Source organism: Triticum urartu, unplaced genomic scaffold (genome assembly GCF_003073215.2).
Source record: "Triticum urartu cultivar G1812 unplaced genomic scaffold, Tu2.1 TuUngrouped_contig_9541, whole genome shotgun sequence".
Classification (NCBI taxonomy): domain Eukaryota; kingdom Viridiplantae; phylum Streptophyta; class Magnoliopsida; order Poales; family Poaceae; genus Triticum; species Triticum urartu.
The window spans coordinates 1-11,411 of NW_024120596.1; the positions used below are offsets into that span (position 1 = coordinate 1).

The window sequence follows — 11,411 nt, forward strand, 5'->3', positions numbered from 1 at the left end:
GAAACCCTAGCAATACCAAACCCAACTAGACGTAGGCTTTTACCTTCATCGTAAGGGGCCGAACTAGTATAAAAATTCTCTCGTGTCCTTTGTCCCGATTAACCCCTTTAAGCTTCCTAGTGCGATGGCCCTACGACTAAGTCCTTGCTCTAGGACATCTGCCATGACAATTCCACGACACATCTGCATGAATGTGGCTCTAGCGTTCTTCAAACCGAATGGCATAGTGACAGAACAGAAGCACCCAAATGGGGTGATGAAAGCTGTTTTTATCTCATCGGGTCTGTACAGACGGATCTGATGATACCTGGAATAGGCGTCCAAAAAGGACAAACGCTCACACCCCACAGTCAAGTCGACTATTTGGTCGATGCGAGGGAGAGGAAAGTGGTCCTTCAGGCAGGCCCGATTGATATGCTTGAAGTCAATGCACATGCGAAGTGAGTCGTCCTTCTTAGGAACCATGACAACATTAGCTAACCACTCGGAGTGGTAAATCTCTCGAATAAACTCAGCTGCCAGGAGCCGAGCCACTTCTTCACCGATTGCTTTTCTCTTCTGTACGGCGGACCATCGCAGATGTTCTTTAACCGGTTTTACTTTTGGGTTGACTCGCAAACGATGCTCAGCCAGTCCCCTGGGAACACCTGGCATGTCAGAGGGTTTCCATGCAAAGATGTCCCAGTTCTCACGGAGGAACTGGGTGAGCGCTTCTTCCTATTTGGAATCGAGTGTTGTGGAAATGTGAGTCGGAGCAGCATTGGGATCAGTCGGGTGAATATGAATCGGTCTCGTTTCGCCGGACGACTGAAATGTTGAATCCATAGCAGGCTTCTTAGCTCGCAGCAAATCACTCGGATCTGCATTTTTTTGATACTCCTGCAATTCAACTACTGCCATCTGTACATCGGCGATCTTCGAGCCCTTCTGGAAGCACTCTTCTGCCTTCTTTCAATTGCCAGCGATAGTGATCACCCCTTTAGGACCAGGCATCTTCAATTTGAGGTACACGTAACATGTCCGAGCCATAAATCGTGCATAAGCTGGCCTGCCCAGAATAGCGTGATAAGCACTCTGGAAATCCACAACTTCAAATGTCAACTTTTCTTTGTGGTAATTCTTGGAATCACCAAAAACTACATCAAGGGCGATCTGACTGAGTGACGCGGCCTTCTTGCCAGGAATAACTCCATGGAAACTCATATTGCTTTCACTGAGTCTGGACATCGGAATGCCCATTCCTTTCAACATCTCTGCATACAATATATTCAGACCACTACCACCATCCAACAGAACTTTAGTCAATCGAATTCCTTCGACTACTGGGTCGACCACCAACGCTTGCCTCCCAGGGGTAGCTATGTGCGCTAGGTGATTGGACTGGTCGAATGTAATGGCAGTCTGAGACCACTTCAAATAACTGGGTGTCACCGGGGCGACCATGTTCACTTCTCTGTTGATGAATTTCAGTCGACTCTTGCTCTCAACATCAGCAAAAATCATCAGAGTGGAATTTACGTGGGGATAACCATCATCGTCCTCCTCCTCATCCTCAACTTTGTCTGCTTCCTTCTCCTTTTCATTGGGCTGATTCTCTCAGAATTACTGGATTAGGAGTCGACACTGTCGAGTGGTATGCTTTGGGTAAATGAAATTACCCTCTTCATCTTTCTTGGTGTGAATGTGGCATGGTAAATCCAGCACATCATTTCCATCTTGATCTTTTACTTTCTTGGGGTTCCACGGTCCTTTGGGTTTCCCCTTGAACTTCCCTTGAGTCACGGCTAAGGCTTCACCAGGAGTGGCTGGCTCGGCCTTGCGCTTCTGCTTCCGACTAGAGTTTCCTCCTCCAGTTTCCTGGGTGACTGTTTTGTGCATGCCACTCCTGATCCGGTCTTCTTCTTCACCATTGGCGTACTTGGTGGCAATCTCCATCATCCGAGTCAGAGTCATATTTCCCGTCCGGCCGAACTTCATATTTAACTCCCGATACTTAACGCCTTCTTTGAAGGAACAAATTGCTTGGTGATCTGACACATTCTCCACTGCGTGGTGCAACGTGATCCATCTCTAGATATAATCCCTCAAAGTTTCATTCGGGTTCTGAACGCAACACTGTAATTCTGTCAACCCTGCTGGCCGCTTGCAAGTACCTTCAAACGTCCTGACAAATACTCGAGCAAGATCTTCCCAAGTATAAATACTACCAGGTGCTAACTGATTCAGCCATGCTCTGGTCGAGCCCTCCAACATCAGAGGAAGGTGTTTCATGGCCACTTGATCATTGCCGCCACCAATCTGAACAGCCACTCGGTAGTCTTCAAGCCAAGTGTCAGGCTTGGACTCACCGGTGAACTTACTGACTCCAGTCGCCAACCTGAAGTTGGGGGGAATCACTGCAGCCCTGATGGCTCTGCTGAAGCACTCTGGACCTGAGACATGCACTCTGCTGCTGGTTGGTAGATCTCTATCATGACCTTCTCGGTGAGCTCTGTTTCTGTTGACCAAGCCCTAAACGAGAATAGATCTTCCCTTCGCTGCGAAGAGAGGGGTTCGGGGCGGTACTATTCATGAACACGCAACGGATTGCCGCCCCCATCGCCTCCGTCTTCATGGGTGAAGCCAGGAGGACTGCGTGGTCCATTGACCATCAAAACTTCCGCCGCAGGGTCGCTGCTGTCGCACTCGGACACAACGGAGCCAGTCGACAGATCGAACAGGCCGTATAGAGTTTCGTCGGGCTTGATTGCCGCGACTTGGGGGGTGGCCGACTGGCGAGCCACCGCATGCTTCACCCATCGCTGAAGCCTCGATCGACCAGAACATTTGTTCCAGTGGGCTGCAGGGAGGGGGAAGCTACAGGAGCCGATCGATATTGGGTTGACGGCTGCTGCAGGAGGACGCCACGGACGCACGCGCGAAAGTGCGTTGCCCCGCGGACGGGGAGTGCGTCGACATCGAGTGGAGCCTCCTGAAGCCAAGCGGAGTCGTCGGCGACAAACACGAGCGCGCCGAGACGGATCTCCATCGCGGCCCTCAGCCAAACCTCCGCCTGAAACCATGATGAAGGGGATCGGAAAAATTGCAACTTCTCAAACAAGTCGCTAAGACACCAGCCCCACGGTGGGCGCCAACTGCCGTGGTTCTAAGTCTGACAGTAGAATGGGGGGTAGGAATGTAGAGGCAAGATCCTAGCTATGGATGAGTTGTACACGCGAGTTTTACGAGTTCAGACCCTTCTCGGAGGAAGTAACAGCCCTACGTCTCGGAGGCCGAAGGCAGTCGACTGGATTATATGCGTGCATGTTACAGGGGGTGCAAACCCTTGTCCCAAAGGAGGGGGGTGGCTTATATAGAGTGCGCCAGGACCCCTCCCGCCCTCAGTTACAAAGGGTTTAAGGTACATAAAGATGAAGATGTTACTGATAACGCCTGTAATAAAGGTACATAATGACCATTAAGGCTATGACTTAATTCCTGACCGTTGCAAAGTGGAGTGGCTCTAGATCTTTTGGTAGTCGAGTGATTGTCCATACGGTCGAGTGTCTTCAAGACTGTCGAGTGGAACATAGCTTCATGGTCGAGTGGATGATGATTTTTCTTCGACTGCTTCTGGTTCTTTTAGAGATGTCCTTGGGGAGGGTATCTTGGACAGATCCATGACCCTACCCTAGGTACATGGCTTCATCAGCTAGTACTAGCTAGCTACCATCTCTTTAATTCTAGTTTCAATACCATTATCATGATTGATTAATTATTATCTGATTGAATTCTATTATCGTAAAGGCCCTGAAGCAGGCGTCGGGGACTAATTTATGTGCATACTACGTTTGCGAGAACATTCGCATGATGACGTCTGAAGAGAGTAGAAATGATAGAGAGCAATGGGTACGTTTGCCAGAACACTATTCACAATTTTTACATCATTATCTAATATATGTATATATATACACACACAACTAATACATGCATATATTGATTTGCTTCTTTAAAGATGAAGGAGATGCGGGACAAGCTCCTACTGGAGGATCGCGTACGAGCAATTCAAGAGGAAATAGCGGGATTTTTGCTCGACCAGGTCATAGATCACAAAGGAGAATACTATTGCAAACTTTAATGCCCCATGTAATGATATGCAAATTGTAGGAGAAATTTTATATACCAAATTGTATATATATACATGTGTATGTGAATGGTCCTGCGAGAAATTCGATGATATATATAAACATATACATATTCATATACATATACATATACATATATATATGTATATGTATATGTATATGTATATGTATATATATATAACGTGTACAATATTTAGTAGCGTAAAATATGTTTGAAATGAAAAAGAATTAAATGGAAAACACAAAACTAAAAGGAAAAATAAATCATAAACCCATAAACCCCTAAACCTTTTAGTCCCAGTTGGTGTAACCAACCGGGACTAAAGGCCCCAGCCTCCCGGCGTGGGCTCGTGCCACGTGGTGGTTGCAGAACCGACACTAAAGGCCCTTACGAACCGGCACAACAGCCCGATTCTGCACTAGTGGTTGGCTCCAACAATTCTCATTGGTCTCAAACCAATGAAATGCGTGAAGATGATCATGTTGAGTGGGAGGTGGACGAGGATGGTGAGGGTATCATCAATGCACCGAAAAGGTGACTACACCATGGACGAAGACATCTTGCTATGCAATACATGGTTGCATGTGTCTATGGATGCCAACATTAGAGGGGACCAAAGTAGAGATGCATATTGGGACCGGATGAAGGAGCACTTTGATTTACACAACAAGAGTGGAATTGACCGCACGGGTAGATCTATTCGCTCCCGGTGGTCGACAATCAACAAAGATTATCAAAGGTGGGCGGCGGAACTTAAGGCGGTTAACACAATAAACTCAAGTGGCATTAATGATAGAGATAGGGTAAGTGTCATTTCTTTATGTTCCTTCCATGTTCATCCTTCTTTTTTGGTGTTTCAAGTGCTAACTTGTTCTTTTGTTTGTAGGTCACTATTGCAGAAAACTTATTTCAAGGAGAAGAGAAGAAGACCAAGAAAGGGAAGGTCAAGAAAGGGAGACCATTTGTGTTGGCCCATTGCTACAATGTGTGGAAGGATGAAGAGAAATGGAAGCCCTGCGATGACCAAGAGGAGAGCAAGAAAAGCAAGGCAACTATTGATTTGGATGATGAGGAGGAGGAGGCATCAAGTGATGGCGGCAAGAGAAGCCCTACACCAAACTCGGAGGAGATGATGATTTAAACAATGTTATGGAATCTATTGTGAAGGCACGAAAGGAAACAAACGAGGTGAGGATGATGACAAGGAGCCAAGATGTGGCGGCCGAGGAGAGGAGGGTGGCTGCCAAGGAGAGGAAGGTGGCATTGGAGGAGAAGAAATTGGCCATGGAGGAGCGATCTAGAGTATTGAAATGGGTGAAGGACTTGTTCTTCATGGACACATCTAAACTCGATGATAGGCAAAAGGAGTACATCATTCTTTCCCCTGAAGAAGTCTTGGTCCAAAAAGAGACACGGCCATGGGAGGCATGAGAGCTACCAATGGGAGGCATGGGTGGCATGGGTGGCTTCGGAGCTACCATGGGAAGCACGGGAGCACCTACGGGAGGCATGGGTGGCTTTGGAGCTACCATGGGTGGGTGGGAGGCATGGGTGGCTTCGGAGCTACCATGGGAGGCATGAGTTTTGGGTCTCTCGTGAGAGGTGTGGGAGCACCTCCGGGTGACATGGGTGGACGCATGTCTTCCGGTGTGCCTCACATACCTTCGCATTATCCCGTTGGAGATCTTACGAACACCATCCGAGCTCCCGATGACGATGCGGCGCTTGAAAATGCAGAGGAGGCGGAGGAAGAAGAGGACGATGACGAGTTGTGTGGCATGATTGTTGATGGGCCATCTGTTTGTGCAAACTTTTATTTGTCATGAACTTGGTTGGGTGATTTTGAACTATGTTGTGCAAGTGAACTATGATATGTCTTTGTTTTGCACATTTGTTTAATGTTTGAAACATCATCATATTGTCAAATGGACATGTGAAAATCATATTTACAAGCATTGGCTACTTGTGCGCTCTGTAAATTAGCGCGCCTTCTGGAGCTGCTCGCGCGTGCCATATTTTACTGCGACTGCTGGAGCTAGTGCCCTCCTTCACGCAAAAAATGATATTTCAACGTTGTAAAAAAAATTGTGCGTCGTGCGGTAGCGCACCTGTTAGAGATGCCCTTAGAACCGTGTTTTTACGACACCTATGTGATGCCCTATTCTGCAAGAACTTGGTGTTGTGGTCGCCCCTCTGGCCGCTGCATCACTTCTTCCCTATCGAAGAGCTCATGCAGGACTTTTTCAAGCCACACCGAACCGAAATCAGTACGTATGTGCCCAGTTCTGCATGTGCTTGGACACATCTTTTAACAGTGCCCACACGAGCCCACTTTTCCCTGTGTCGTGCTTGCATGTCCAATGCATGATGTAGCAGCGGGATCCTATACAGCACGTAGGTCGCCCGCTAGCAACATAGCATGCAAGCCCCTCCCCGGCCGGGCTCCCCGTTCAGTGTATGTGCCGGACTGTTTTCCGGTTTATTTTGCCACTTGTTTTTTGAAGGTTCTAGAACCTTCCAGAACCAGTTTTTTTTGTTTTTTTTATGTTTTCTATATTGGTTTTTCGTTTTTCTTTTCTTTTAAATTTTTTCTTTCTTTTCTTATTATTCCTTTCATTTTTTTTCTTTCTTTTTCCTTTTTCCTTTTCTCATTTTTTTCTTTTCCTTTTTATTTTCTATTTTCATCTTCTTCACTTATTGACTATTTTTGGCAATTTTTATTTTTAAATTCGTCAACACCTTTTTTCATCAAATTCGAAAAATGTTTATGAAATGCCAAATTTGTTTATCGATTTTCAAAATATGTTCATCAAATTCTAAAAAAATGTACATTCCTTTGAAATCACAAACAATTTTTTAATTCAAGAATTTTTTTGGAATTTTGTGAACATTTTTTAATTCCTTCAGCATTTATCATTTCGCGAACATTTTCTCCAAATCATCAACAATTTTCGAATTCACGAACATTTCACAAGTTGTAACTATATTGAAATCCCAAATTAGTCTTACAATGGAAAACAATTTAAAAAAGCAAAAAAAGATGCTTCCGTTTTCCCTACCCACACATGGGCCAACCCATGAGGCAGCGCGGGGGAGCGGGGATTACGCGCTCCGTCGTTCGCTGGCGCGTACACCACTAAATGGGAGGTCTCGATGTAGCATCTCATTGAATCCCGGATGCATGGTCCCACCATCTTTATAAAACGAAAGTTGCCCATATGGTCCATCATCCTCGCGTCTCAAATACTTTTGGAAAGACAATTATGGTTAGTTTTCAGATAAGTACTCTCAATAATCTACAAATAGGAGATGTTTTATTGTATTTTGATTACTTTTGAATAGACAATAATTATTATTAATATCATCCTTCGTATCTAGATAAACTAAGACAATCTATAAATAGAAGATTTTTTATTCTGTTTTCATTAAGTCTGGATAGAAAATTATTAATATTAGTATCAGCCTTCTTATCTAGATAAATATAAGGCAATCTATAAATAGAAGCTTTTTATCCTGTTTTGACTATGTTTAGATAGACAATTATTATTATTAGTATCATCCTTCGTATCTAAATAAATAGAAGACAATCTAGAAATAGAAGATTTTTCATTCTGTAGACAATTATTATTATTAGTATCAGGATAAATACATTTGAAATGCCATGTGATAAATGTGGTAAACGATCGATCCACACATGAGGAATATATCTAGACATGTTTTAATGTTAGATACGTAGATACCTTCGTATTTAATAAATCTAAGCCAATTTTTTGGGACGGAGGTAACATATAAAGAGGGGTCTCGCCCTCATGGGCAAAGTAGCACGGAGAGCAAAGTTGGCTTCCCTACGCAACGATAACAAGGGAAGCTACCTCGCAAGCTTGTGTGCGCTTTGCAAGCAGCAGTCTCCACAATGCTGGCTTGCTGTTGCTTTGTTGTGTCCCAGCTGCTCATCGTAATAACACTCATATACCTTGTCATTACCAAGAGTAAGGTCCATAGTGGCACGTGCTCATCGGCGACGATGCCGCTTCCACTTCCGTCGGGACCATGGCCAGTGGTGGGTAGCCTCTCGAGATGGTGCTCAACAAGCCCGCGTTCCGTTGGATCCATCGCGTGATGAAGGATATGGGCACCGACATCGCCTGCTTCCACCTCGGTGGCTTCCACGTCATTCCGATCACATGTCCCAAGATCGCAAGGGAGGTGCTCAAGAAGCAGGACAAAAACTTCTCATCCCGGCCACTCACCTTCGCCTCCGGTGCAATCAGCAGCTGGTACAAGGATGTCGTGCTCTCGCCGTTCAGCGACCAGTGGATGAAGATGCGCAAGGTGCTCACCTCTGAGATCATATGCCCCTCCCATCACAAGTGTCTCCACGACAAGCGCGCCGACGAAGCTGACAACTTGACGCGCTACATCTACAACCTCACCGCCGGGGGGCTGTCATCTTCAACGTCGGGACTAGCCAACGTCAATGTCAGGCACATCGCGCGGCATTACTGCGGCAACGTCATTCGTCGGCTTGTCTTCGGCCAACGGTACTTCGGGGAGCCTCAGCCGGACGGCGGGCCGGGGCCGATGGAGGTGGAGCACATGGATGCTTCCTTCGCCCTCCTAGGGTTCACCTTCGCGTTCTGCGTCAGCGACTACCTCCCGTGTCTACTTGGCCTAGATCTCGACGGCCACGAGAAAATTATTAAGGAGGCCAATAAAAAAGTGGATAGACTGCACGACGTGCTCATCGAAGAGCGTTGGAGGCAGTGGAACAGTGGCGAGAGGCAGGACGGAGTCCAGGACTTCCTTGACGTTCTCATCACGCTCGCCGACGGAGATGGCAAGCCGTTGCTCAGCGTCGATGAGGTCAAAGCATAGTCCAAGGTAAGCATAATATTAATTAATGAGAAATTTTAAGATGGTTCAAGGGCCTAGATTAAATTTAGTGACCAACTGCCTCATAGTCCTACAAGGTACTACTACGTCATCCATGAGAAAAGGTAATAGCTCACACTATTAAATACAAGATTTTATTCCGTATTTCGCGGGTGTTAGAAAATGGAAACAATAGAATAAAAAATTATGAATTAATAGTTTAAACATAGCATTATTGTAATTTTCTACCATTTTGATGTGAGTTCAACTTAAACTGTATTTAAAATTCCAATTATTCAATGTAATCTCTCTTTATGCAAAGGTATAAATTGTAATAACTTACATTTATCTCCATGGAATGCATGCAGGGCATAATATTAGCGGCCATAGATAACCCGTCAAACGCAGTGGAGTGGGCGCTGGCGGAGATGGTGAACAACCCAGAATTGCTGGCCAAGGCGGTGGAGGAGATGGACCGGGTGGTCGGTCGCGAGCGACTGGTGCAAGAGTCAGACATCATGCAGCTCAACTATCTCAAGGCGTGCATACGTGAGGCATTTCGCCTCCACCCAATCGCTCCCTTCAACCTTCCGCATGTCGCGATTGCCGACACCATTGTTGTAGGCTACCACGTGCCCAAGGGTAGCAACGTCATCCTCAGCCGGCTGGCCCTGGGCCGGAACCCAACTGTCTGGGATGAACCCCACTTCAAGCCAGAGCGCCATATGGGACATAACATCAATGTGGAGCTTACTGAGAGCGAATTGCGGTTCATCTCCTTCAGCACCGGACGGCGGGGATGCATCGCGGCATCACTAGGAACAACCATGAGTGTCAGGCTCTTTGGCAGGCTCCTACATGGCTTCACCTGGACCAAACCGGCTGGGGTGTCGGCCATCAATCTCAGCGAGTCCAAGCACGACCTCTTCATAGAGCAGTCGCTAGTGCTACATGCTGAGCCACGTCTTCTGGTGCACCTCTACCCTCTCATGCATTGTTGAGCAAATAGCGAGCTATGAATCACCCATATGGCGAGTGTGCTAGCTATTTTTTGATGAATCTATACTTACTAATAAAGGAAGGAAATATTCTTTTTTTCTTCCCGCTTTGTTTCGTTCCACTTTGAATGATTTTCACATATGCTAGCTATTTTGGTTTTGTTCGTTTCACGTACGAGAGAGCCGGTTTCTTTCATGCGCCGCTGGATCGTCCTAGGCTTGTCCAAAGCATTGGAACAGTACGTGCTAGCCAAAAAACCACCCATCTAGTATTATTTTTTGACAAATAGAGATTAAATGTATACAGGACGATGCTCTTTTTATCACCAACGAAGGATGAAAGTAGGTCGGCGCATATAGGGCAACTCCGTTTGAGTTGTTTCGTCCGGCCCAAGTCCCAGGTAGGGCAGCATAGCAGCCCATAATAGTCTTTCTATTTTGGTTTATCAATTAAATAGTACCACATAGTTTCATTACTTTTAATTCTACAAGTTGATATACGCTAACAAATTGCCATGAGAATCAATAAGTAGCCTGACAAATATTAAAAAGACTCAGAGAGTGAGGTATGCAATGAGGACGCATATTTCGAGGGTGATCAGATCTGAGATTATGGGCCAATGAAAGCAATACAGACACGCTTAAAGATCTGTGATTATGGGCCAATGGAACTAGTGAAAACCCAACTAAATAACTGAGATTGTAGGCCAATGAAAGAAATGAAGACCCGATTAAAGACTCGAGACTATTATGGGCCAATGGAAGAAATAAATACGTGATTAAACTTGCAAGCTCATGCCGATGTGCATGGTGCATAATTAAAGGACTTGCGGGCTAAATCATTATAATTTACACCAAAGACGAGAAGCAGATGGGTGGGGTAGACCGATGAGGCATTTAAGGATGAGGAGGAACTCGCAATTTCCACACTAGACGCATACGACCAGCTCATCGCCACACTCACGAAACATGAAATCATGGGTGATGACACGTCGAGGTGTCCACCAAAGCCCGTGCCACCAGGGAGCTACCTCTCTTGCTAGGGATTTTTTATTTCTTGCAATTAATTTTGATGATAAAGACTAATATTTCTCCCCCGTTGCAACACATGGGAATATGTGCTAGTAAATCAAAAGGAAAAAAGAAAACTGAAATAAAAATAAAAAAAATAAAAACTTCAATGAGGGAGTCCTGGATTAGGGGGTGTTCGGGTAGCCAGACTATACCTTCAGCCGGACTCCAGGACTATGAAGATACAAGATTGAAGACTTTGTCCCGTGTCCGGATGGGACTTTCCTTGGCGTGGAAGGCAAGCTTGGCGATGCGGATATTCAAGATCTCCTCCCATTGTAACCGACTTTGTGTAACCCTAACCCTCTCCGGTGTCTATATAAACCAGAGGGTTTTAGTCCGTAG

The 11,411-nt window shown here is 45.7% G+C and overlaps 1 pseudogene; it reads left to right on the forward strand.

Moving 5' to 3' along the window:
* Positions 1-8,038: 8,038 nt before the first annotated feature.
* LOC125532275 lies at positions 8,039-10,051 on the forward strand (annotated as a pseudogene).
* Positions 10,052-11,411: the final 1,360 nt, after the last annotated feature.